This window comes from Mustela nivalis, assembly GCF_964662115.1.
Source record: "Mustela nivalis genome assembly, chromosome: X".
NCBI lineage: Eukaryota > Metazoa > Chordata > Mammalia > Carnivora > Mustelidae > Mustela > Mustela nivalis.
The window spans coordinates 10,315,129-10,340,757 of NC_139040.1; the positions used below are offsets into that span (position 1 = coordinate 10,315,129).

Consider the following 25,629-nt stretch of genomic DNA (forward strand, 5'->3'; position numbering starts at 1 on the left):
ATTCAACAAAAAGAAAACAACATCATTAAAAATGTTGTGGCGCCTGGGTGGCTTAGTTGGTTGAGCGTCTGAGTTTTGCTCAGGTCATGATTCCAGAATTCTGGGATCAAGTCCTGCATCAGGTTCTCTGCTCATCAGGGAGTCTGCTTCTCCCTCTTCCTCTACCGCTTACCACCCTGCCCCCCATTTGTGCCCTCTCTCTCAAATAAATAAACAAAATCTCAAAAAATAAAAGTGTAGAAGACCTGCATGGACTCCACAAAGAAGATACACAGAAAACAAATAAGCGTATGAAAAGGTGTCTCAATACCATTATCATTAGGGAATTCAAGTTCATATAATGATGACACACTACTATATACCTATCAGAATGACTAAAATTCAAAACACTGACAAAACCAACTGCTTGCAAGGATTCAGAATAACTAGAACTTTCATTGCTTGGTTGTGGGAATGCAAAATGGTGAGGCCATTTTGAAAGATAGTTTGTGTTTCTTACTAAGCTAAACATAGTCTTATCACACAGTCAAGCCTTCATGTTCCTAGGTATTTACCTAATTGACTTAAAAATTTATGTTCACAAAAAAAATCTGCACATGAATATTTATAGCAGCTCTACTCATAATCACCAAAAACTAGATGGTACCAAGATGCCCTTCAATTGATAAATGGTTAAACAAACTGTTGTACATTCATGCAATGGAATACTATTCATCAATAAAAAGGAATGGGATATTAATTTAGGCAAAGACATGCATAAATCCTAAATGCCTATTACAAAGTAGCCAGTCTGATTAGGTTAGATATGATATGATTCCATTTATATAATATTTTTGAAAAAGAGAAAACTATAGATACAGTAAAGTGACAAATGATTGCTAGGTGCTTGGGAAGGAAGGTGGAGTATGTTAAATAAAGGGCATTTATTGAGGTGGTGAAACTATTCTGTATGAAATTATAATGGTGGATACATGACACCTTACTCTGTTGTCAAAAGTCATAGACCTTGACAGCACAAAGAATGAGAAATTAATGCTTACAAATAATGAGATAAATAAATATGAGGTTGGGAGATATCAGGACAGAATGAAAATCCTGAAAACAACAATAACATATGTATTACAAATGTATGAAACAACTTAACTCAAGGGTATGGGGTTGAAAGGTGTTGACCCAAGTATAAGTATATTTGAACAGTTTGTAACACCAAAGCCAAAGGACCTATACAAAAAGCATTGCATTCTAGTTATTGATAAAGTTGTTTCCTACATGCATTTATTAATAATTTCTTTATTACATGTGATTATTAGCAATTCTGAGACCATTATACATGTATACCATAACTGAAAAATTAATTAAATGTATGGTGATTGTTGAGAGCCAGGTTTCTCACCATTTGTTGGATTAAAATGTTATGGACGGATTGCATGGAGCACTGGGTGTGGTGAAAAAATAATGAATACTCTTATGCTGAAAATAAATAAATAAATAAAACAGAAAAAACATGTTATGGACAAAAAAAAAGTTGATAGGCTAGAATGATTCTTACAGCCATGGATTCAAGTTGCCGAAATCAAAACTCATGTTTAGCTTAATAGAGACACATAGGGTATGTATATACACAGGTTGACATACACACATAAATTTTTTTGCTCTACCAGCTGAGAGGGCCCAGAAGAAATGGCTCTTTGGTAATGATGAGCATACCTAATGCCCAGATTTAGATTTCTTTTTTTTTTTTTTTAAGATTTCTTTTTTTATTTGAAAGAGAAAGTGAATGGAAGAGAAAGAGACAGAAAGAGAGAGAGAGAGAGAGAAAGAGCAGGAGCAAGGGAGGGTCAGAGGTAGAGGGAGAAAAAGACTCCCCTGCTATCAGGGACCCTGACACAGGGCTCGATCCCAGGATGCTGGGATCATGACCTGAGCTGAAGGCAGATGCTTAATCAACTGAGCCACCCAGGTGCCCCCAGATTTAGGTTTCTGATATCAAATTCCAAAAAAATAAACTTGTGTTCTGTGAGGAAATGGATGACTCAAAGACTGGGTTAAGAAATATACAAGTTCGGGGCGCCTGGATGGCTCAGGTGGTTAAGCAACTGCTTTCGGCTCAGGTCATGATCCCAGCATCCTGGGATCGAGTCCCACATCGGGCTCCCTGCTCAGTGGGGAGTCTGCTTCTCCCTCTCTCTCTGCCTGCTTCTCTCTGCCTATTTGTGATCTCTCTCTGTTAAATAAATAAATAAAATCTTTAAAAAAAAGAAATATACAAGATGAACTTGGAGTATTTTGTAGTGGCAGAAAGTAAGGGAGTTCTCAATTCTTCATTCTGTAATAACCTATTATAATCTAATATCACTTCATTTAATTCAGCTTTGGCTGAAACAATTTGAGGAATTAAATAAAATGAAATTAGATTATAACCCAATGCATAAAATCCATGTGTCCATCCTAGGATAAATAAATAACTGAATAAATACACAATTGGAGGGAATAGACATATCTGTGCAGAAGAATTCCAAATTACATCAAAGAGTAGAGCATAACTTTCTATTTAATTACGGGCTGTGTATAGAGAGTTCTTTCCAAAGAATAAAGTATTAAAGTGGGAGAAAAAGAGTAACTTTACAATGGTGAAACTGACAAATGCTGTGTTAGTCAGGTCATCATTATCAACATAAAAAGTGATGTTATGTTGACAGAGTTATTTAAAAAAAAACACTTTTATAAAAATAGAAAAAATGTAATCTACAGATTGAGAGAAAATATTGGTAAATCCACATAGTAAAGTATTCATCTCACATAAATGTAACACTTGAACATATGAAACAGAAAGACAATAATATATGCAAACAGAATACACACTATATCTAAAAGAATATATATACAGATTACAAAAAATGCATATGAAAGATGCACAACATCAATGACTGTCAGGGAAATGCAAAGGAAAAACACAAAAAAATGCCATTACACACTTTTTAGAATGGCTAATACCCCAAAATATGAAAATACCCAGTGCAGGAAAGGATGTGGAGCAATAGGAACTTTCATTCATTGTTGGTTACAATGAAAAATGGTGTAACCACATCAGAAGGCAGTATTGTATGGTTCTATTCTTATGCCATTCTGGAAAAGTTACCACCATAAGCACAGGAAAAAAAGACCGTAGTTACTAGGGGGTTGTGAAGGAGACACACAGGAATATTTTGGGCTTATATAACTGTTTTGTGTGATCCTTGGATAAGAGATTTATGACTGCATTTATTGTTAAAATACGTATAACTTTCTGTGATAGTAATCAATCAGCTGTTGGATTTTTAAAAGGACCACTGGTTGCTGAGAAGAGAAAGGATTTCCCAGGGGCAGGGTGGAGGCCAAGGCAGCAGGGAGGCAACCTTTGCTGAAGTGGAGGTGGGAGATGGTGGGGGCTTCACCCACAACAGTAGCCATGGACACCTGCCGCAGCCCGTGGATTTGGACGGCATTTTAGAGTTTGATGGGACAGAAACTCGTGATGGGTTGCATGGAGGTTAAGGGAAAGAGAGGCAACGATTGTGTCAATAAAACTTTCGCAATCTTTGATTAGGACCAAAACGTGGAGCCCTGATGTGGTTTGTAGAAATTACGGGCAGATACTGTCCACGTACAGTTTCTAACGTCTCCGACCCCCACACACTTTTCTCCTTGCCATCGGAGAATGCCCCCCACCCCGTGCCCACCACACCCTCATCCATGGTGACTGTGGCAAACCTGCTCTGGCAGAGCCAGAGTGCTCCCGGAGGGCTGACCCGAAACGCAGGGAGAGGCTCTGAAGGAGGGTCCTTCAGGGGCTGTTTGGAGAGCAGTTGTGTTCACCCCGTGGAGAGCTTCCGGACTGTCCCAAGGGGTCCCCTGTGGGCATTAACGTCAGTCACTCCTGAACAGGAGTCTCCCTTCTGAGACCAGGAAGGAAAGGCACAGTTACCATTTTTCTTTCGTCTTCCAGGGGAAGTGCTCCCTTCCTGGCCCCTCAGGGGAAGGACCTTGAGTGTCGTCCCCAAAGGCGTGGAGGCCAGAGCTGGAGCTCAGCCACCGGCTGTCTCCATTGGGAAGCGGAGCTCTCCCGTCTGAGCTTTACCACAGTCACAGGGGCTGAAGTCTCACACGCCATTCTTACGTGAGGACGGCCTAAATGCTCCTGAGGCGCTGACACCCTACCTGAGGAAGAATGCCAACTCTGGAACCAGCGAGCAGGCCCTGAGAGAGTGGTTCTGGAGATGACTCCACCTTCAGTGAAATCAACGACCAAGCCATAGAATACCTGTTCTGGAATCTCAGGGCTCCTGAATTTTGCTGAGGATCCCGTCACCAGTAAGAGCAGCTGAAAAGAAGTATGTGGAGCAGAGTTGGGGACAGTTCTTATATAAGCAATTATCCATGTGTTGGTGACATGACCAAGGTGACACACTTCCTCCTGTAGGGCACCTCAGCTTGACCATATGACCCCATTTATGAATGAGTGACATCCATTCTTATTCAAGAACCAACTGTCAGATTGACACCTTTCCACGTATGAGTCTTCAATGTCATTTTGTTGCTGGAGAGACTTCACTAAGGGAATTGTGGGACAGATATGCGGTTGTTCCTGTGCTGGAAGAGACCTTTCCACTGTAATCACTGGAAGCTCCTTACCTATTGTGGAATTAGCTCGGGATTATGTTCAGCTTTCTGTCCTCTCTCCACTCAGAGCACCCTTGAGCTCAGCAAGATGAAAGTCCTTTCCCTTGTTCCATTCAATGCCCTAAGCCCCAGTACAAGGGCGTCTACAGGAGAGTCTTTCTGATAAATGACAGTATCTTACAGACAACATCACCTGAACAAATAGGAGGAGAGGCCAAGATACCTAAGGTCCTCCCTCCAGCAGAAGCTCACATTCATGTGAGGAGAGAGGGAGGCCTTTGTTCCCATCACATGTGGACAACATGGCACTGAGGTTAAGTCAATAAAGTCCTCCCTGGTCAATTCATGGTGTCTGTAGTCAACCCAATATCAGCGGGTCATGATTTTCTGAAATAGTTCTGTCCAGATTATATTTCTTAAATACGAGTACTCCAGAACTTACTAGGGAGTCTGACTGCAGTAGAAGGTGTAATGAAGAAATCATTGCCCCCGGGAAAATTCTTCCAAGCTGCCACTAATTTCCAGATCTTGCTCTTTGAAAGTGAGGGCTAATGAAAGTAGCAAGGTCATATATGGCTGACATAAGAGGGCAGAAGGAGCTGCCATTTCCTTTCCTTCTCTCTTTCCTTCTATTACTGACTTTACCTCATCCCCAGTTTCCTTCAGTCCTTGCCCTTCAGCCTTATCTTTGCCCTAATGGACCCACACTGCTAACTCTAAATGAGACTATACAAGGATCAATTTGTTCTCCTGGATCCTCTTAAATATATTTGAAAGTGTTCATGATAGGCTTTAAGGCAGGTCTTTAAATCTTTGGGTCCCTGTTTTTGTGTGTAGTGTGAAGGAAGGTGCCAGATGCATTTGGTTTTCTACATGGATGCTCAGTTGTTTCAATGTAATTTATTAAAAATAAAAATTTCTTAAAAGACTATCCTCCTGCTCTGTGGTTGCAACTTTTTCATAAATTAGGGGTGTGTGTGTGTGTGTGTGTGTGTGCATGTGCATTGTTGTTTTCCAGGGCTCGTGATTCAGTTTCATTGGTCTCCTTGTTGGTGTCTGCACCCAAACTACAAACTTTGTTCCTGGAGCTTGCTTGTACTTCTTACCGGCTGGCAGAGTAATTGCTCTTACCTTCTAGTTTTCTCAAGAATATCTTGAAACTCAGTTTAACCATTTATGTGTACACTTTTATACTTAAAAACTGGGGCACCTGGGTGGCTCAGTGGGTTAAGCCTCTGCCTTTGGCTCAGGTCATGATCTCAGGGTCCTGAGATTGAGTCCCACATTGGTCTCTCTGCTTAGCAGGGAGCCTGCTTCCCTCTCTCTCTCTCTCTGCCTGCCTCTCTGTCTACTTGTGATCCCTCTCTGTCAAATAAATAAATAAAATCTTAAAAAAAAAAAGAATCATCCATGGTATCATGTACACATATGTTCACATATGAAGTGCTTTCTTGTTTTGAAATATGGGGCTGCAGTTAATCTGCATTTTCTTTTATGTGAGAACCAAAATGTTTACAGTATTAAACCCTTAATCTGTAAATGTATTTTATTTAATATATAGGGAGATTTATGAATATGTTTAAACAAGCTTTTTAAATTTTAAATTGTTTTCTGTAAAGTTTTTAATTTCTGTAGTTAAACATTCTAAGATACTTGATGTTTTGGTACTATAGAATGCAAGTTATATTTTGTTTACTTTCATTTTCATACATTTGTTGCTGGCAGAAAGCAAAGTTCATTTTTTGATATATTGATTTTACACTTAGCAAACATATATATGTTTATGGGTTGAATAGCTTAGCTTTCTTTTTTTTCATATTGGATTTTCCTCATATACAGTCTAATCATCTGTTTATCATGAAAGGTTTGTTTCTTGCTTTCTGGTCCCTTTGCCTTTTGTTACTTCCACTTGGCATCACTGCACTACTGCTACCTCCTTTACAGTATTGAAAAGAAACCGTGATAGCAGGAACCCTAGTTTAGTTCCCAAGTTCAAAGTAAAAGCTTTCAACTCTCCCTCCAAAGGTATGATGTTTGCTATAGGGTTTTTTTTTTAAGAGATTATTTATTTATCTGAGAGAGAGAATGAGAGTGAGAGAGGATGAGAGGGGAGAGGGTCAGAACGAGAATCAGACTCCCCAATGAGCAGGGAGCCCGATGCAGGTACTGATCCTGGGACTCCAGGATCATGTCCTAAGCTGAAGGCAGTTGCTTAACCAACTGAGCCACCCAGGCACCCTCACTACAGGTTTTTCATACACATACTTTATCTAGTTTGCTAACATATTTTTTAAGTTTTTAAAGGTTCATCTTAGAATAGTTGTAGATTTGCAGCAGAGTTGCAACAATATTGAGGAAATTTCATATATGTCCTAATCTCAGTTCCTCACATTATTGACATCTTGCATTAGTATAGTACATTTGTTACAACTGATGAACCAATACTGGTAATGTAATTATTTATCAAGTACATACTTTATTCAGATTTTCTTATGTTTCATCATGTTTCTTTTTTTCTGTTCAGCATCCCCTCCAGGACACCCTCTGACTTTCACTGACCATATCTCTTTAGACTCCTCTTAACTGTGCCACTTTCTGAAAGTTCCTTGTTTTTGATAACCTTGAGAGTTTTTAGGAATATGGGTCAGGTATTTTGTAGACTGTCCCTCAATTAGGATTTATCTGATAGTTTCCTCAACATTAGACATGGATTATGTTTTTGGAAGGAAGATGAGAGAGGTGAGGGGCCATTCTTATCACATCGTATCAATGGTATACACTGTCAACATGATTCATCATTAATGGAATTAGCTAGATAAGGGAGTGTTTGTCAGGTTTTTCTATAGTAAATTAATCCCTTTTTACCTGCATCACACTGTAATCTTTGGAAGAATAGGGGATCCCCAAGAACCCCAGTCATCAAGATTAGGGCTCTGAAGGATGACTGCAGAAAACCTCACCCCGTATAGAGGAGGCTCCACACAATCCAGCTCTCCACACCTTCAGCCATGGTGATGAATGATAGATCTTCTTCTAGTTAGGGATCAAAGAGGGGTAAGGGACTTGTTTAGAGGGGTCTGGCTTGAGGTTGCAAAAGCAAAGAATCCAGGCCCTGCTAAAAATCACCAAAAAGACTGTGTAAGAACTGAGTGGACCTCCCATCTCAGATAAAGGAGGACCCACAGACTCCTGTTCATGCTGTCAGCCCTGGAAGGCCCTGGGCAGGGATAAGCAGAAGCTCCTGACTCCTTCACTTCCTCTTTGGGAGTCTCAGGAAAGAGGCAACTTTGGCCTGAGGGAGACATCTTCAGGCCAGCAGAGAGAGAAGGTTCAGGCCCTGTCTGGAGTAAATATAAAAGCTTTGAGGATAATTAAGTGTATTTACCAACCTAGAACCCAGAGGGGCCCACAGAATCCACACCTATCTTTACTGTCAACTCTAAGATGCTTAAGTAGAGGTAACTAGCTGTAGTAGTGTATCCTGATTTCCGTCTTGGTTCCTGACCTTTATATCAGGAGTCTCAGAGAAGTACAACTTCATTTTGGGAGTGGAGTCTCAGGCTGAGTCATGTCAGCAAAGGTAAGGATTCTGAGGAAAGGGTGAAGGGGCCTTTCACCACAAAGAAGGTAACACAGACCTTTCTTCCCCCTGTAGTCAGTCTTGGAAGCCCTAGCGAAGGTCCCTGAATACATTTCCTGTCTTCCACTTTGGGAGACTGAGAGATGTGAGGCATTCTCTGAATGATGCTTCATCAGATTAAGCAGGGTAAGGACCTGCAACTTCACATAGATGGCTACGTGAAGACCTAAAGGAAGGACAGGGGAAATCTTTAAAGTCACAGAAACTTGCTCTAGAGTCATCCCTGAGAAGACTTGTGCATGGATTTCAGGCAGAAGACACCTTCATAATTCTGACATCAATTTCTTGTGAAAGCAGGGACAGAGAAGGCCTGAATCCCCTCCTTATGGGATAGAAGTTCCCCTAAAACCTCCCTCACAGCCCTCACCTTGACAAAGGAGATGAGTGCCTTGGCCTGAGGCACACATCCTTACCTTAGCAGAAGGAGGAATGTATTCATTGCAAATAGAGGGGCCCCAAAGAAATCTTGCCCTGCACTTGCTGTCAGCCAGAGGTGTTCTCTCATTTCTATCAGTAGTGAGTAGTATCTTAGCTAAGGTCTTTGCTGAGAGGGCAACATGAAAGTCAGCAGAGAGTGGTGTGGCTAAGGCCTTGCCAGGCTTGAATATTAGTATCTGGAGGGTACTTTACTGTAGAACAAAGGACAACCTCACACAATCCAGTCCTGCCTTCCAGTGTTAGCTCCAATAGGCCCTGGGACATGGTAGCCATAGCAGCAGCATCTGATTTCCCCTAGGGCATCCAGGAGAGGTAAGGACCTTGGTATGAGGGGGCAGTAGAGGGAGCAGGCCCAAGTTCAACCAGGAGTCAATGTATGGACTCTGATTAAGGGCTGATAGAATCCACCACCCAGGAGTGATGGGCTTCAGCCCCACCATGCCCATGTTGACAGTTCTCAGAGGCCCCGAGACAAGGTGTAAGCATGTGGTGGATCCTCACTGCTGCCCGAATGTCTCAAGGAAGTGAGTACCTTGGTCTATGGAGGTCTTTCTTGGGTAAGCAGGGAAAGGGGGACCCAGGCAGTGCCAGTATTCAAGGTGAGGACTCTTGAGAGAGAGGAAAACTTTCAACACAGGGGACTGCCAGGCACTGCCATGTCCCTTCTGTTAGCCTGGAAATTCACTAGGCAGGAGTATAAGGCAGATTCACTCCTTACCTCTTCATGCATGGAAGTCTTGGCCTGAGGGACTCATCATTACTTTTGTGAAACTGAGCTCAGGCCCAGATGGGGAAAATACATACACCTTGAAGGGAACTAAATGCACCTGCTGTCTTAGAACACAATGGGCCCCATAAAACCCATAAATCTGACTGGGAGGGGGTTGTCAAAGAAGTAAGGATCTTATTCTGAAGGGGCCCAGCTCAGCACACAAGAGAAAAGAGTCCCAGGCCCTACCACGCATTAAGCTGATGACTAAAGAGGGAAGAATTAAGGGACCTCCTACTCCATATAGAGGGAGACTCAGGACTGCTCTGTCCCTTTCAGCTTTGTGAGGCCCCAGATAGCAAACCCGGATGTGGTGTATCTGGACTTCCATCTTGAAATGCTGAGATTGGTGAGGTTCTCTCTGAGGTGTGTAGCCTCAGCTTGGCAGAGGGAGGAGTTTCAGGCCCAACCAAACATAAAGAAGAAGACTCTGATGGAGGGGAGAGGCGATCTCCCACCCTAGAGTGTATTCTCAGAAATCCATTCTGACTTTCAGTCCTAGGAAGCCCCAGGCAGGGCCTTTGGGAAGATAATTCCACTTCTTTAAACCCTCTTTGGTGTCTCAGGGAAATGGGGATCTTGGTTTGAGGGCACCTCCCATCCTAGAACACAGGAGACTCTGCTTGCCATCTGTATCCTGAAGCACCCCCTCAATTCCTCTTAGAAGAGTGCCAGGAACTGGGTGATAGGGCTTGTTCTAAAGCACGTGTTCTCAGGTCAGCAGAACAGAGGGGGCCTACTCAGTGCCAGGATTTAAGGTGTAGACACTGAATGTCTACTAAGGGATCTACCCATGCCAGAACAGAGGGAAGCCTACAGTGCTTGACACCATGTGCTTACAGTCAACCCAAGAATCCTTGCCTTTCTTGGTTGGTTACAACCTGGGGAGCTTTCTCACATCCTCTGATATGACCTTAAAGGACAAAGTGACCCAAAGTCCAGAAGGCCTTTGGGGTCCTAGAGCAGTCCCTAAAGAGGAAACCTATAAGTCAGTCTTTGTCCAGAGCTACCAAAGTTGCATTTCTCTGCTGAAGTGGCTGACCCTCTCCCTCTCACCTCCAGACCTGTGGTACCCCAACTCCCACCATCCTGCTCACATTTCTACTTGCTGCTGCCAATAAGAGTCATCATACCTCACTCTCCAGAGTGTCTATGCCTCACATATGAGCCAGACTTTCAGGCCCAAAGTGAGATACAATGCCTGGCAGTTGTACATGTCCTCATAGCTAAAGATGAGGAGGAGACTTGCTCCATTTCCTCTTGCTTTTTCAACTTCTCTTACCCGTCCACCTCTTCCTCCCTGCCTTCCTCTCCTATGATCTCAGTCTCCCCACAGAAGGAGGAGGGAGAGGAGCCTGCTGTAACACTGAGTCCTCCCCAGATTCCTCAGATCTCCTTCTGCTCCTTCTCCGTATCATGGAAAACATCAGAGGAAGTCTCCAACAGCCAAGAAGAAGAGGATACAGGTTCCCCAATGACCTCAAAAGACAGTGAATCTTTGCTCAGAGACCCACTAGATGAGAAGGTGGCTGATTTGGTGCATTTCATGGTTCTCAAGTATCAACTGAGGCGGCCCAACACAAAGGCAGAAATTCTGAAGGTTATCATCAAAAGGTATAAGAAACAATTCCCCGTGATCCTCAAGAAAGATTCTAAGTGTTTGGAGGTCATCTCTAACATTAATATGGGGGGAGTGGACCCCACCACCCATTCCTATGTCCTTTTCAACTCACTGGACCTCACCCACGATGAGATGCTTAGTGACAACCAGAGCATGCCTAAAAATGGTCTCCTGATAATCATCCTGGGTGTGATCTTCATAGAGGGCAATTGTGCCCCTGAGGAAGACATCTGGGATTTCCTGAATATGATGAGAGTGTATGCTGGGAGGGAGAATTTCATTTATGGGGAGCCCAGGAAACTCATCACCACAAATTGGGTGCAGGAGAATTAGTTGGAGTATCCGCAGGTGCTTAACAGCCATCCTCCACACTATGAATTCCTGTGGGGTCCCAGGGCTCATGCTGAAACCAGTAAGAAGAAAGTTCTCAGCTTTTGGCTAAGATCAAAGGGACTGATGCTACTTCCTTCTCATGCTGGTTTGAGGAGGTTTTAAGAGATGAGGAAGGGAGGGTGCAGGCCAGAATCGGCTCCATGGATAATACTACCATGTTCCTTACACAACATTGGTCAACAGCTTTTCCTGTCCCAACTAAAGAGTGAGGCTGAATCATCACTCTGTGTTTGAGGAGGGCAGTCTTGGCTCTGAGTAGAGGAGAGTCAGGGTCAGGCTGGGGGGAACACAGTGTATAACTTTGTGTTCCCATTCTGTATGGGTGACTTGGAAGTTTCTCTTTTTTTTCCTCTTGATATTTTCCAAATGTCCCTTTTAATGGAAAGTTTAATCCCTAAAGACTCTAAGTTTTTAATGACATTAGTAATGCATTTATTGCTGTTTTTCAGGTTTAAGAATAAGAGTTTCAATATTTTGTAAAAATTTGGGAAACCTCCCATCTTTTGGGGGACCTGGTACAAGGTAACATTGGAATACAAATTTCTTTGGAAATGTGAAAGACCTGATCAGTAAAATATAGGGTTAAATAAACAGAGGTGAAAATGTAAGGGATGGTTTATCCTTGGGTTTGTTTATACCTTCTAGTCCACCATTCTGGAAAATTAAAAAGATATACTTGGATTTGCTTGGCCTATTCAAGAAAGTACATGAAATCTTAATAGATAAAGTCCCTGCTCACTGACTCTTGCATTCACCAAACATCTCTTCAGTATTTACTCTTTGGAAGGTCCTGTTGTAGTAGTGGGGATCCTAGGATAAACAGGACAGACACCTACCCAAAAAATGGTAGAGGCCAGGAGCAACCATCATATCAGGAAGATGATGAGATGTCCTCCAAGAGCTACAGAACAAGAAAAAGGAGTGAGGAAGTAAGACTCCAGATGGGAGAAGTCAAGTAAAAAGGTCCCAAGCCAAGGCACTTTTGGGCTCTAAGAAACTGTAATTCCTTCTGTCAGAGTTGGTGAGGAATCCGGGCGGTAAGTGGGGAGTGAAGGTTGTACAGGACATCTTTCATGAATAGGTTTAGGAGATGTCAGAATCATCATTACTGGCTGGAAGTCTCAGTGGGGTCTGAGTAAAGAGGTCAATGGAGGAGTGACTCCACAGCATGCCAGACACCAGCCCCTACCTTAGGGCCACCTTAAGTTTTTCCAGGAAGAGCACAGCTGCTCCCTGCATCATCTGGCTGAGCAACACTCTGGAATACTCTTGAGTACAAGGCACCCTTGCCTATGTCCCAGCACTGAGAGGTATCTTAGTGCCTGCTGGAGTCTAGGGTGTGTCTCCTCTGTGCACAGTGGACCCCTCTGCAGAGGCTGAGGCTGTGTAAGTAAGTAGAGGTGATGACTGATGTCTGAGAGTGGGGACAGACCAGAAACACTAGTGAGCAGGGGAAAGGAGTGTGCACCTGCAAGGACAGGGTGGTTGGAGGGGTAATGCCCTGGGACTAATCACCTTGTTGACTTGGCAGGAAAAGGGCTGAGTGTGGACATGCCTTGAAATAGGTCTGGGTATTGTCCCTGGCTCAGGCTGCCTCCCCCAGATTCTGAGCTGTTGACACACTAGAGGGCAGGTGTCCTAGACTATGACTATTGGTCTATCTTGCTACCAGATAGAGGATTGTCCCAAGGTGTTGACATTTGCATGGTGGATGGAAACCCGTGGAGATGGCACTCTTCCTTGTTAAACTGATGGGTGTATGTAGAGTCCAAAGCAAGAAGTATAATGTATCATGATATTGAGAACACCCCCAAGTCCAAGACAGTGCTTGGGCCTGGGTACAAGAAGTCCATAATGTCAAACTCAGTTAATAGTTTCCTAGGGGAATTCTGAAGCCATCTGTAGCATTTTCAATTTCTTCCATGGAGTTCAAAGGCCTAGGTAAGGCTCACATTCCACATTTTGAATCAAAACATGTGACCCTTCTTTCATTCATTCACCCAGTCATTCACTCAGTCAATCATTCTTTCATTCATCCTTTCAGTCAGGAGGGATTTACTGAACATATGCTGGGGAGAAACACCAAGGAAATAAACCAAAGGAAAATGATAACACACATAATTCAAGCTGTGGATGTGAGAAATAAGCAGGAGACAGATTCTAGAAAATATTAGGAAATTAGCAATTATGAAATGGTAGGATAATATACAATGATTCTGAGGTCTTATCTTTGCTGACTAGGCAGAAATCATTCCTCCCAGATGACATTGATGATAAAGGAGAAAGAATTGGTGGCAATTTGAACTACAGTAAACATGAAGAAGGGTGTGGCAGATGATATCACAGTGGGCCATGTAGATGATGAATTTGAGTGGGATATCCAGGTAAATAGGTCTGGTAAGTGATAAGAACCATGGGTCTCACTCTAGGAAAGGCTACTAGGCTAGAGAGTAGACTAAGCTGCATCAGTAGAGTGTTGTATAGAAATCTACATGTTACAGAATGTCATCCCTTTCCTGTGAACACACTTGGCAACCAAAATAAAAAAAGACATAAAACATCTAGGTAATACTTTAAAGGGAAAAGGTACTCCTATAATGGTAAACAAGAAGAAAAAGTTTTCCTGCATTTTCTTAAATTTAGATATATGTATATACCTGTCCATGTACACGCCTGTGTATTTGTGGTTCATATTATATATTACAGTGCTCATGAGATTTCAATCTCACATCTACTATCTTAGATCACTTTTAAGCTCTGCTCCTGGCATCCTTCATTCAGGTCTCAGCTTATTACCTATCAATACCTAGACACTTACTCCTTCCTCTAATCTAGTGTGTCTGTTTTAGGAAGCTGGCTGCTGTGCAGTAACTAAAGTTTTTCATAGCAAACAGAGCAAGACTGAGGCCAATTAGGGCCAGAATACCTGGAGGCCAGTTCTCCATGATGCTTACAATATCTAACTGGTGGACACTGTCAAAATTTTAGAAGTGGGACCTCACTCATTCTAGTGGAAGCCTTCAAAAAGAATCTGACCTATGAGCTTGAAGAAGGCAAAATTGTATGATCAAAATAAGGATTGTTAAGCCCAGAGTCCCTACCAACTCAGCATGCTTTCTTTCCTTGACCCCCAGGGCAGTGGATTCTCACACTCAAACACAGAACCCTTGGCTTTTCCTGACCACAGCAGATGGAAGACCCTTCCTTAGACAGGGATTTCATCATGCTCCTACACAGGCGTCTATCTATGTGGACCCTAATATACCTAATGCACTGAATCCCAGTTTTGTTGCCTGGTTTTCTGGCACTGCCAAGAGTTTGATTATGACACGTTTTTGTCATTTTTGTGCTTTCTGAAAGCAATTCCGTGATATGTCCCTTTCTCTGTATATTGTTCCTTATACTTTAAGCTAGGTCCTACACCATTGTTTCTCGATCTCTTTTAATTTTAATTTCTCAGAATAACAGCAGATATTTTAGCTTCTTCAATCTTTTCAAAGAACCGATTTTGTTTCATAGACAGCCATTGTTTTTCTAAATTCAATTTCATTGATTTCTTTCTGCTCTTATCTATATTATTCCTATTCTTCTGGTTTACTTGGGTTGGACTTATTTTTCTTTTTATAGTTAAGGTGAAATATTTGGGTCTTTATTAAGCCACATAAAGGCATTTAATGACATAAATTTACCTTTCAGCATAGCATTAGCTGAATCCCTTAAATTCGGATGTGTCCTCTTTTCATTTTCATTTAGTTGGAAATATTTCCTAATGTCTCTGAATAATTTCTTTCAGGTAGGGTTGGTAAAATGTGCTGTTTAGTTTCCAAAAATTTGGTGACTTTTAAAATATTTCTTTAGTTTTATTCTTTGCTTTAATTTTATTATGGGTAGAGAAATGTGTAATTTCCATTTTTTGAAAAAATTGTCAAGTGTTGTTTTACAATCTGTGTGAATGTTCTGAGTGCACTTGAAAAGAATGTACATTTTGCTGTTGGAGTGTTTTGTAAATGCCAAGTAAATCAATTTGGTTAATATTCTTTTTCAGGTTTCATGTTTTAATTATTTGATTATACAGAGAGGAATGATGATGTCTCCAAATATAATTGTAGCTTCAACTATTTCTTATTTCCCAGTCTCTCAGTTTTCTTTAGTTAATGTGTTTTGAATCTCTGCTTTGAGTCTGTACATATTAAGGACTGCTATGTCATCTTGATAATTTGACTCTTTTAACATTATGTAATATGATATTTATTCCTGGTAACTTCCCTTCTTATGAAGTTAATTTTTTCTGACCTTATTTTAATTATCTAGTTACCTTCTTTTCCATTTTCATTTTATTTTTTAAAATAGCAAAGAATAATACTTATTTGGTTTACAGTGCCAAGATTTTTACCTCTGTCTAGATTTGTCTAACCACCACCATAATCAGGATACTGAATGGTTCCATAACTGCCCCCTACAAAAAAATTAAAAACCCTTCCATGTGCTATTTGCATTTATATACTTTTCTGACGCCTAACACTGAATGACACCTAACCTTGAAAACCACTCATCTGTTTTCCACATCTGTAGTTATATATTTCAAAGAGTGTCACATAATTGAAGTAATAGAGTCTATAATTTATCCATACTGGCTTTGCTTACCTAGTAAACAGTCTTTGAGTGTTTTCTAAATTGTTCTGTGTGTCAGTAGTCTATCCCTTTTGCTGCTTAGTGGTATCCCATTATATGCATACACCTCAGTTCATTAATTCATTCCCCTTGTGAGGACATTGGATTGTTTTCAGCTTTTGTCTTTATGAATAGAGTCATCACAGACAATCATGTATAGATTTTTGGGTGAGCAAAGTTTTTATTTCTCCCAGGCATGAGCTTGTTGAGTCAAACGGTAAGTGTATATGTATATAAGAAATTACAAAGTCATTCCCCACAGTGACTGTTCAACTTTACATTCACTGGGGCAGTCCATGAGAGTTCAAGTTGTCATACATCCTTGTTGGTGTTTAGTAATGTCAATGTTATTTTTTAAAATCTATTCTCAAAACTTGTATCTTACTGTATTTTTAATTTGCTTTTCTTTAATGGCTAATAATGTAGAAAATATTTTCAAGGGCTTATTTAATATGCATACACTAATTTTAGTGAAGTATATTCTACCCATTTAAAAATTGTTTTCCCTGTGGTTTTTTTTTTCCAATTTTAAGGGCCCTTTATGTATTCTGGATACAGATCCTAAGTTGATTTGCAAATATTGTTTTCCAGTCTGTAGCTTGACTTTGTCTTCTCTTAAGCACTTCTTTCTTAGAGAGATAAAATTTTTAAATATTGATGTCTAATTTATTATTTTTCTTTTTGAATTATTTTTTGGTGTCATTTTTGGGAGCTCTTGGCCTAATTCCAGCTCATTAGATTCTTGTATTTTTTTTGTCTTTGACATTTGCCATTTTTTCTCTGATCCCAGCATGTCATCAAAGGGAGGACATTAAGGAAGGACTGAGGAGACCTCCAACTTTAGATGAAGGAGCCCCAGTCCTGCTTGATCCTGAGACACTCCTGGTGTTACCTGACCTGATCAATGGAGTCTGAGGGAAGCCCAGAATCATCTGAGGGGGCCTGACTCAGGACAGAAGAGGGAGGAGTCCCAGGTCTTCCTGGGTTTCCAGGTGGGGCTTCTAAGGAAGAGCAGAAGGGATCTCCCACCAGATTCGGGGCACCTCAGTCCCACCCTGCCCCTCATGTCAGCCTCCAAAAGCTCAAGACAGGGTTTCCAGATGTGTTATTTCCCAACTTCCATCTTAGGAGCTTGAGAGACTGGATGTGAGGCTTCCTCTGCAGCATGGGGCTTCAAATAAGCAGATAAGGGGCCAGGCTTCAAGTTAAGTCCTCTGAGGAAGGGCTGACAGACATTTTGCTGCTAACAGAGGGGGACCTCAGCCTTGCCCTGCTCGCTGTCTGCCATCAGTAGATGCAAGCTGTTTCCCTGGTATGGTATATCTGGACTTTCATCTTTGGAGGTTGAGTGAGATGAAATTTTTCTGAGGAGTACAATATTGGGTTCAGCAGAAGGAGGAAATCCTAGGCTTTGCCATGAATCAAAGTGAGAACACAAAGAGAGGACAGAGGGGACCTCTCATCACAGATAGACAGATTCTCACAGAAATCTACCCTCACTGTCAATCCCAAGAGTCCTCATGAATGGGCATCAGGTAAAGACAACTCTGCATCTTCTTGACTTCTTATTCTGGCATCTCAGGAGATGGTGGCCTTAACCTGAGGGCCCATTCTCAGGTCAGCAGATGGATCAGGCATGCAGGCCCTGTCAGGAGTAAATATAATGGTCTTGAGGAGGACTGAGGAGGCCTACTACCCTAGTACACACAGGACCTCACAGAATCCAGCCTTACTCTGTTGTCAGCCCTGGGAAGTATTTTTTAAATATTGAGGGAATCCAACATAACATTTTTTCCCACTTGAATCATGAATTTAATTTGCATTTCTGTAATGGCTAATGATGTAGAGAAATTTTCCATGTGCTTATTTAACATCATATGTCAACTACACTGAAGTATGGATTGATGCATGTTGCCCATTTAAAAATTAAGTTGTTTGTTTTCTAATTTTTCAATTTTGAGGAGTCTTTTTGTATTCTAGATATAGGTCTTTTGTTGGGTATTTGATTTGCCAATATTTTCTTCCATTATGTGGCTTTGGTACATATTTGTGAACATGCTGAACATGTCATTAGTGAACTGCAAATTAGAACAACATTGTGGTACCACTACTAACTATTCAAATGGCTAAAGTCCAGAACACTGAAAATACCAAATACTGATGAGGATGTAAAGCAAAAAGAATTCTCAGTAACTGCTGGCGGGAAGGCAAATTAGTATAGCTATTTTGGAAGACAATTTAGCAGTTTCTTACAAAACTAAGGATAATCAAAAACAGGTTTGCGATGTTATTAATAATTATAAAAATAGAATACATGTAAGTTTATCGATGAGATAAGAATCTTTAAACTAAACAATAGCTTGAATATATAAATGTCCATTATCTATACATTGTATGTTAATTTGGGTGCAAAAAAAAAAAAAAAGGAGTGTAAAGCCTATTTCAAAGGTTGTGTGGAAATAAGATTTCACTTAAGTTTTATGGCTCCTAAGTCATTCCTCAAAATATTAAGAATGCTGTTGCTTATCTGACTTTCATATGATATAGGAAAAACAGCTGGTGATTTACATGGGTTTTTCTAAACTAATAAAGTCATAACAAAAACCTCAAAGCCCCTGGCAGCCATTCTTACAAGCAGCACCTCTCTGAATAAACAAAACATACATCACACTAGGCCTACAGGTGCATTTTGGGTGAATACAATGTTCAAAAAAGGTAAAGAAATTCCTAATTTCAGCATTGAGGATTCAAGAAAGGCAAGAACTGAGGTTTTCAATAGACTGCAGGTTCAGCAAAAATAAACTTAATAAAAAGATGCATTGCCATTTCTGCAGCAGAAATAACTAATAGGGTTGAGACTGTACAGAAATGCAATGTTCATCTTACATTAAACATTTTTCAAATGAAAATACATGTAAATCAGCTTTGTGCAGTTTAAAACTATGATTAAATGTATAATTTAGATCCTTAATTAAACTTTTTATTGAATTTTTCATAATAATTCTGCCCAATGTATATGTATAATTAACTTATTGAAGCCATCTTTCCAAAATAAATTTATATATTTTATAAAGATTGTTCATGTTGCTAACAGTGTACTGCACATAGTGGTAATCAAATGACATTTAGTTAGGCTTTTTAAATGGAAGTTTCACAAGAGTTGAGTCTTCTAGTAGTTTCATTTAAAAATGTGTATTTTTTCCCGTAATATTGCAGCTGTATTTTTTTTTTAAATGTGTATCTTTAGTTCTATTTCTGATAGTGGCAGAATAGTTTGTTTCAGAATAATTCTCTCCACAGGTACTTATAGACTGAGTACAAATTTTTAAAAATATAACTATTTGAAGGCACAGGAGACTGAAATCAGTCAGAAACCAGAGGGGATTCAATCTTTGAATAAAGGAGAGTGCACTGGGTGAGATTCATGATTATAAGACTTTTCCCCTAAGACACTCCTTGGTTTTCATAAAAGAGGAATGCAAGCACTTCAATAGAAAATCACCATCCTATGGGCTTAAAATGTTAAAAAAAAAAAGAAGAAGAAGAAGAAGCCTATAATTGCCAGAATCATTAGAAATTGAAGAGAGGTATCCTGGAAAGGAGCAAGGAGCAATGCAAAGTGAGAGTTGCCCCAAAATATAGGTATGAACTTTCTTCAAATGTTTGGTTAAACCATGAACTGTGTTTGTATAGGGAAGAGTACAAAAAGCAAAGAGTCAATGGAAAACTACAGTAAAAGGCTGAAAAACACAAGCAGAGATTTCAGTGGTCTCTGCAAGGCCAACTGAGTTTGGAGTTCAAGTTGATAAAGGTAAGAATTACTTGGTAAAAACTTTGCTTTACACTGACCAACCCTAAAAGTGTAAATATTAAGTTTCAAGGTGAAGGTGATCGGTCAGGAATTTAACTGGTTGAAAGAACAAATTTCAACAATCTCTAAAAGAAAACAATGGAATTCAAGAGTGTCTGGATTGTGTAAACCATAATGCTTAGTGTATAATAACCATTAATATGCATGTAGAGAAGCATAAATATGTGACCCACGGTGATGCTATAGATTGTGTAATTAGTGTACACATTGTTTTGAGGTATAGATAAAATCTTCATACAGATAGACTATATAAGAGTTCATAAAACAAGTATTAAAAATTCCAAGATAGAATTCTTATAGAGTATGATTTCTAATGAAAGTATAATTATATTAGAAAATAAAAAAAAATCATGAAAAAATTAGAGAAAAATATTTCAACTACATGAAAATAAAAAAATCTAGCATGCCAATGGGAGGGGATGGAGTATCTACAGATAAAGTAATTTGTAAAGAAAATGTCTGCATTAAAATTCTTACATTACAATAAAGGAAAGTTCACAGATCAATAATCTACATTCTTATCTCAAGAAACTAGAAAAATAGCAAAATAACCCCAAATTAAGTGGAAGGAAGGAAATAACAAAGATAAGAGCAAAAATCAATGAAATAGAATACAAACAATGGAGAAATTAACAAAAATAAACAGTAGGTTCTTTGAAAATATTAACACACTTGATGTAACTAGGAAGACAAGAAGAGATAGAAGTAGAGATAGAGACAGAGATGATTCAAAGAGAGAGAGAGAATGCATATGAGTGAGCAAACAAATGCCAACATCAGAAATGAAAGCAGGATGTCCTTAAAGATCCTGCAGATGTTAAAAATATAGTAAGGAACATTATAAAAACTATATCAATAAATTTGACACCTTAGATAACATCGAAAATTACTTAGAAAAGATAACTTACAATTGCCTCAAAAAATAGAAAAATAATCTGTATCTATTAAGGAAATGAAGTTTATTTCAAAACCCTTCACCTCATCATCACACAAAAAAACCTGGGGCCAGATAATTTAACTGGTGATTTTTATCAAACATTTAATGAAGAAGAGATAATTTTATGTCACACAATCTTTCAGAAAATTGAAGAGAGAACAATTTCTAATTAATTTTGTAAAGCAAGTATAAACTTATGTCAAAAGTTGAGTATTTTATGAGAAAAAAACTACTGACCAATATTTCTGGTAAATGTAGAGACATAAAACCTTAATGAAATATTAGCAAATCAAAGCTGGCAATATGTAAAAAGGAAAGAACATCATAATCAAGTGCGAATGCAAGAATGTCAGGTTGGTTTAAAATCCAAAATCTTTTAATATAATTCACTACATTAATTGAGGAACGAATACAATAATCTCAATAAATGCATTAAAATATTTGACACATGCCATTATATATTTATAGTTTAAAAATATTCTCAGTAAATGGACTAAAGGCTCTAATCTAGAGATATAGGGTGTCAGAATGGATAAAAAAACAAGACCCATCTATATGCTGCCTATAAGAGACTCATTTTAGACCTAAAGACATCTGCAGATTGAATGTGAAGGGATGGAAAAACATTTCTCTTGCATACGGATGTCAAAAGGAAGCTAGAGTAACAATAGTTATGTTGGTAAAATTAGATTTTAAAACACTGTAACAAGAGATAAAGAAAGACACTATGTCATAATAAAGGGGACAATCCAACAAGAAGATCTAACAATTGTAAATATTTATGCATTCAACATGAGAGCATCCAAATATATAAAATAATTAATAACAAACATAAAGGAACTCATTGATAATAATGCAACAATAGTAGGGAACTTTAACACCCCACTTACAGTGATGGACAGATCATCTAAGCTGAAAATCTACAAAGAAACAATGGCTTTGAATGACACACTGGATCAGATGGACTTAACATATAAATTTAGAATATTTCATCCTAAAGCAACAGAATACACATTTTTTTCAAGTGTACATGGGACACTCTTCAGAACAGATCACATATTAGTTCACAAATCAGGATGGACTGAGTATAAAACATACCATGCACCTTTTCTGACCATAATGCTATGGAACTAGAATTCAACCACAAGAAAAAAATACATGGAGGTTAAACAACATGCTACTAAACAATGAATGGATCAACCAGGAAATCAAAGAAGAAATTTAAAAAATTCATGGAAACAAATGAAAATGAAAACACAGCAGTCCAAAACCCCTGGGATGTAGCAAAGTGGTCTTAAGAGGAAAATAAACAGCTATAGAAGTTTACCAAAAGAAGGAAGAAGTATCTCAAATAACCCAACTTTATACCTAAAGGAGCTATGAAAAGAACAACAAATGAAACCTAAATCCAGCAGAAGGAAGGAAATAATAAGATTAGATCAGAAATAAATAATATAGAAACTAAAAAATCCCTATAGAACAGATCAGTGAAACCAGGAGTTAGTTCCTTGAAAAAATTAATAAAATTGATAAACCTCTAGTCAGACTTATCAAAAAGTAAAAAAAAAGGACTCAAATAAATAAAATCACAAAAACGACAGGAGAAATAACAACCAGCACCACAGAAATACAATTATAAGAGAATATAAAAAAAATATGGCAACAAACTGGACAATGTGGAGGAAATGTATAAATTCCTAGAAACAAATAAACTACCAAAACTGAAAAAGGAAGAAATAGAAAACTTGAATAGACCAATAATCAGCAAAGAAATGGATTCAGTAATCAAAAAACTCCCCCAAAAAACAAAAGTCCAGGTCCTGATGAACATGGATGCAAAAATTCTTAATAAAATACTAGCAAACTGAATCCAACAATACATTAAAAGAATCATTCCCCACAACCAAGTAGGATTTCTCCCTGGGTTGCAAACGGGGTTCAATATTTGCAAATCAATCAACATGATACACCACATTAATAAAAGAACCATATAATCATTTCAATAGATGCAGAAAGAGTATTTGACAAAGTATAACATCCATTAATGATAAAAACCCTCAACAAAGTAGGTTTAGTGGGAACATACCTGAACACAGTAAAGGCCACTTATGAAAAGCACACAGCTAATATCATGATAAATGGGGAACAACTGAGAGTTTTTCCTCTATTGTCAGGAACAAGACAAGGATGCCCACTCTCACCATTTTTATTTAGCACAGTACTGGAAGGCCTAGCCACAGAATTCAGACAAAAAGAAAAAAAAATGGTATCTGAATCATCAAGAAAGAAGTAAAACTTTCACTATTTGCAGATGATATGATATGATACTGTATACAGAAAACCTGAAAGGCTCTACCAAAAAATTTCTAGAACTGATAAGTGAATTCAGTAAAGTTGCAGAAGACAAAATCATTGTACAGAAATATGGTACATTTCTATACACCATTAATGAAGCAGGAGAAAGAGAAATTAAGGAATCAATCCTGTTTACAATTGCACCAAAAAAATAAGGTATCTAGGAATACACCTAACCGAAGAAGTGAAAGGCCTGTAGTCTGAAAACTATAACATACTGATGAAAGAAATTGAAGATGACACAAAGAAATGGAAAGATATTCTATGCTTGTGGATTGGAAGAAGAAATATTGTAAAAACATCTATACTACCCAAAGCAATCTCCGCATTTAAAGCCATACCTATCAGAATACCAACAGCATTTTTCACAGAGATAGAACAAACAATCCTAAAATTTGTATGAAACCACAAAAGATCCTGAATAGCCAAAGCAGCCTTGGGGGGAAAAAAGCAAAGATGGAGGCATCACAATTCTGGACTTCAAGTTGTATTACACAGCTGTAGTGATCAAAACAGTATGGTGCTGACAAAAAATCCAGGCAGTTGGTCAGTTGGTCAATAGAACTGATAGAAAACACAGAAATGAATCACAGCCATATAGTCAATTAATCTTTGACAAAGCAGGAAAGAATATCGAAAGGGAAAAGAATGTTTCTTCAACAAATGGTTTTGGGAAAACTGGACAGCAACATGCAAAAGAATGAAAATCTACCACTTTCTTACACCATATATAAAAATAAATTCAAAATTGATTAAAGACTTAAATGAGACCTGAAACCATAAAAATCCTACAGGAGACCATAGGCAGTAACTGGTTTGACATCAACTGTAGCAACTTCGTTCTAGATATGTATTCTGTGGCAAGGGAAACAAAAGTAAAAATAGGCTATTGGGTCCAGATGTCCATTGACAGACAAATGGATAAAGAAGATATGGTATACATATACAATGGAATATTACTCAGCCATCAAAATGAATGAAATCTTACCATTTGCACTGACATGGATGGAACTAGCAGGTATTATGCTAAGTGAAGTGAGTCAATCAGAGAAAGACAAATACCATACGATTTCACTCATATGTGGAATTTAAGAAACAAAACAGATGAACATAGGAGAAAGGAAGGAAAAATAAAATAAGATGAAGACATAATTGGAAGGAAACTATAAGAGACTCTTAATTTGAGAAAACAAACTGAGGGTGGCTGGAGGGGAGGCAGATGGGGGTATTGGGTAATTGGGTGATGGGCATTAAAGAGGGTACTTGATGTAAAGAGCACTGGGTGTTACACTTAACTGATGAATCACTAAATTCTATACCTGAAAATAATAGTACACTATATGGGTAACTAAATTGAATTTAAATTTAAAAAATTAAAAAGTAGGCTACTTAAACTACATCAACATAAAAAACTTCTGCACAGTGAAAGAAAGAATCAACAAAACTAAAAGGCAAGCTATAGAATGGGAGAAGATATTTGTAAATGACATATCTGATAAAAGGTTAGTGTCCAAAGTATATAAATAATTTATATAATTCAACACTCAAAACCTAAATAATAAAATTTACAAATAGGCAGAAGACATGGATAGGAATTTTCCCGAAGAAGACATCCAGATGGCCAACAGACATATGGGAAGATGCTCAATATCACGCATCATCAGGGAAATGTAAATCAAAACTCCAGTGAGATATCACCTCACACCCATCAGAATGGCTAAAATCAACAAGACAAGAAATAATAGCTGTTGGTGAGGATGTGGAGAAAAAGGAACCTTGCTGGCAGGAAAGAAAACTGGTGCAGCTGTTGTAGAAAACAGTGTGGAGTTTCCTCAGAAAGTTAAAAATGGAACTACCTTATGATCCAGCAGTTGCACTGTTAGGTATTTACCAAAAGAATACAAAGATATGAATTCAAAGGGATACAAGCACCCCGATGTTTATAGCAGCATTATCTGTAAGAGCTGAATCATGGGAACAGCCCAAGTGTTCATTGATAAATGAATGGATAAAGAAGAGGTGGTATATACATGCAATAGAATTTTACTCAACTGGAAAGTATAATAAAATCTTGTCATTTGCAATGACATGGATGGAACTAGAAAGTATTACGCTAAATGAAATAAGTCAGCTAGAGAAAGACAAATACCATATGATTTCACTCATATGTGGAATTTAAGAAACAAAACAAATAAACATAATAGGGAGAAAGGAGGAAAACCAGGAAACAGAGTTTAAATATAGAGAACAAACCAATGTAAAGTTACCTGAGGGG

At 38.8% G+C, this 25,629-nt stretch overlaps 1 pseudogene across 1 annotated transcript; it reads left to right on the forward strand.

The window, feature by feature from the left end:
- Positions 1-9,175: 9,175 nt before the first annotated feature.
- LOC309856640 (melanoma-associated antigen 10 pseudogene) lies at positions 9,176-11,729 on the forward strand (annotated as a pseudogene). Its single transcript has 2 exons — positions 9,176-9,261; positions 10,569-11,729. The product of its transcript is annotated as a melanoma-associated antigen 10 pseudogene (transcript).
- The last annotated feature ends 13,900 nt before the right edge of the window (positions 11,730-25,629 follow it).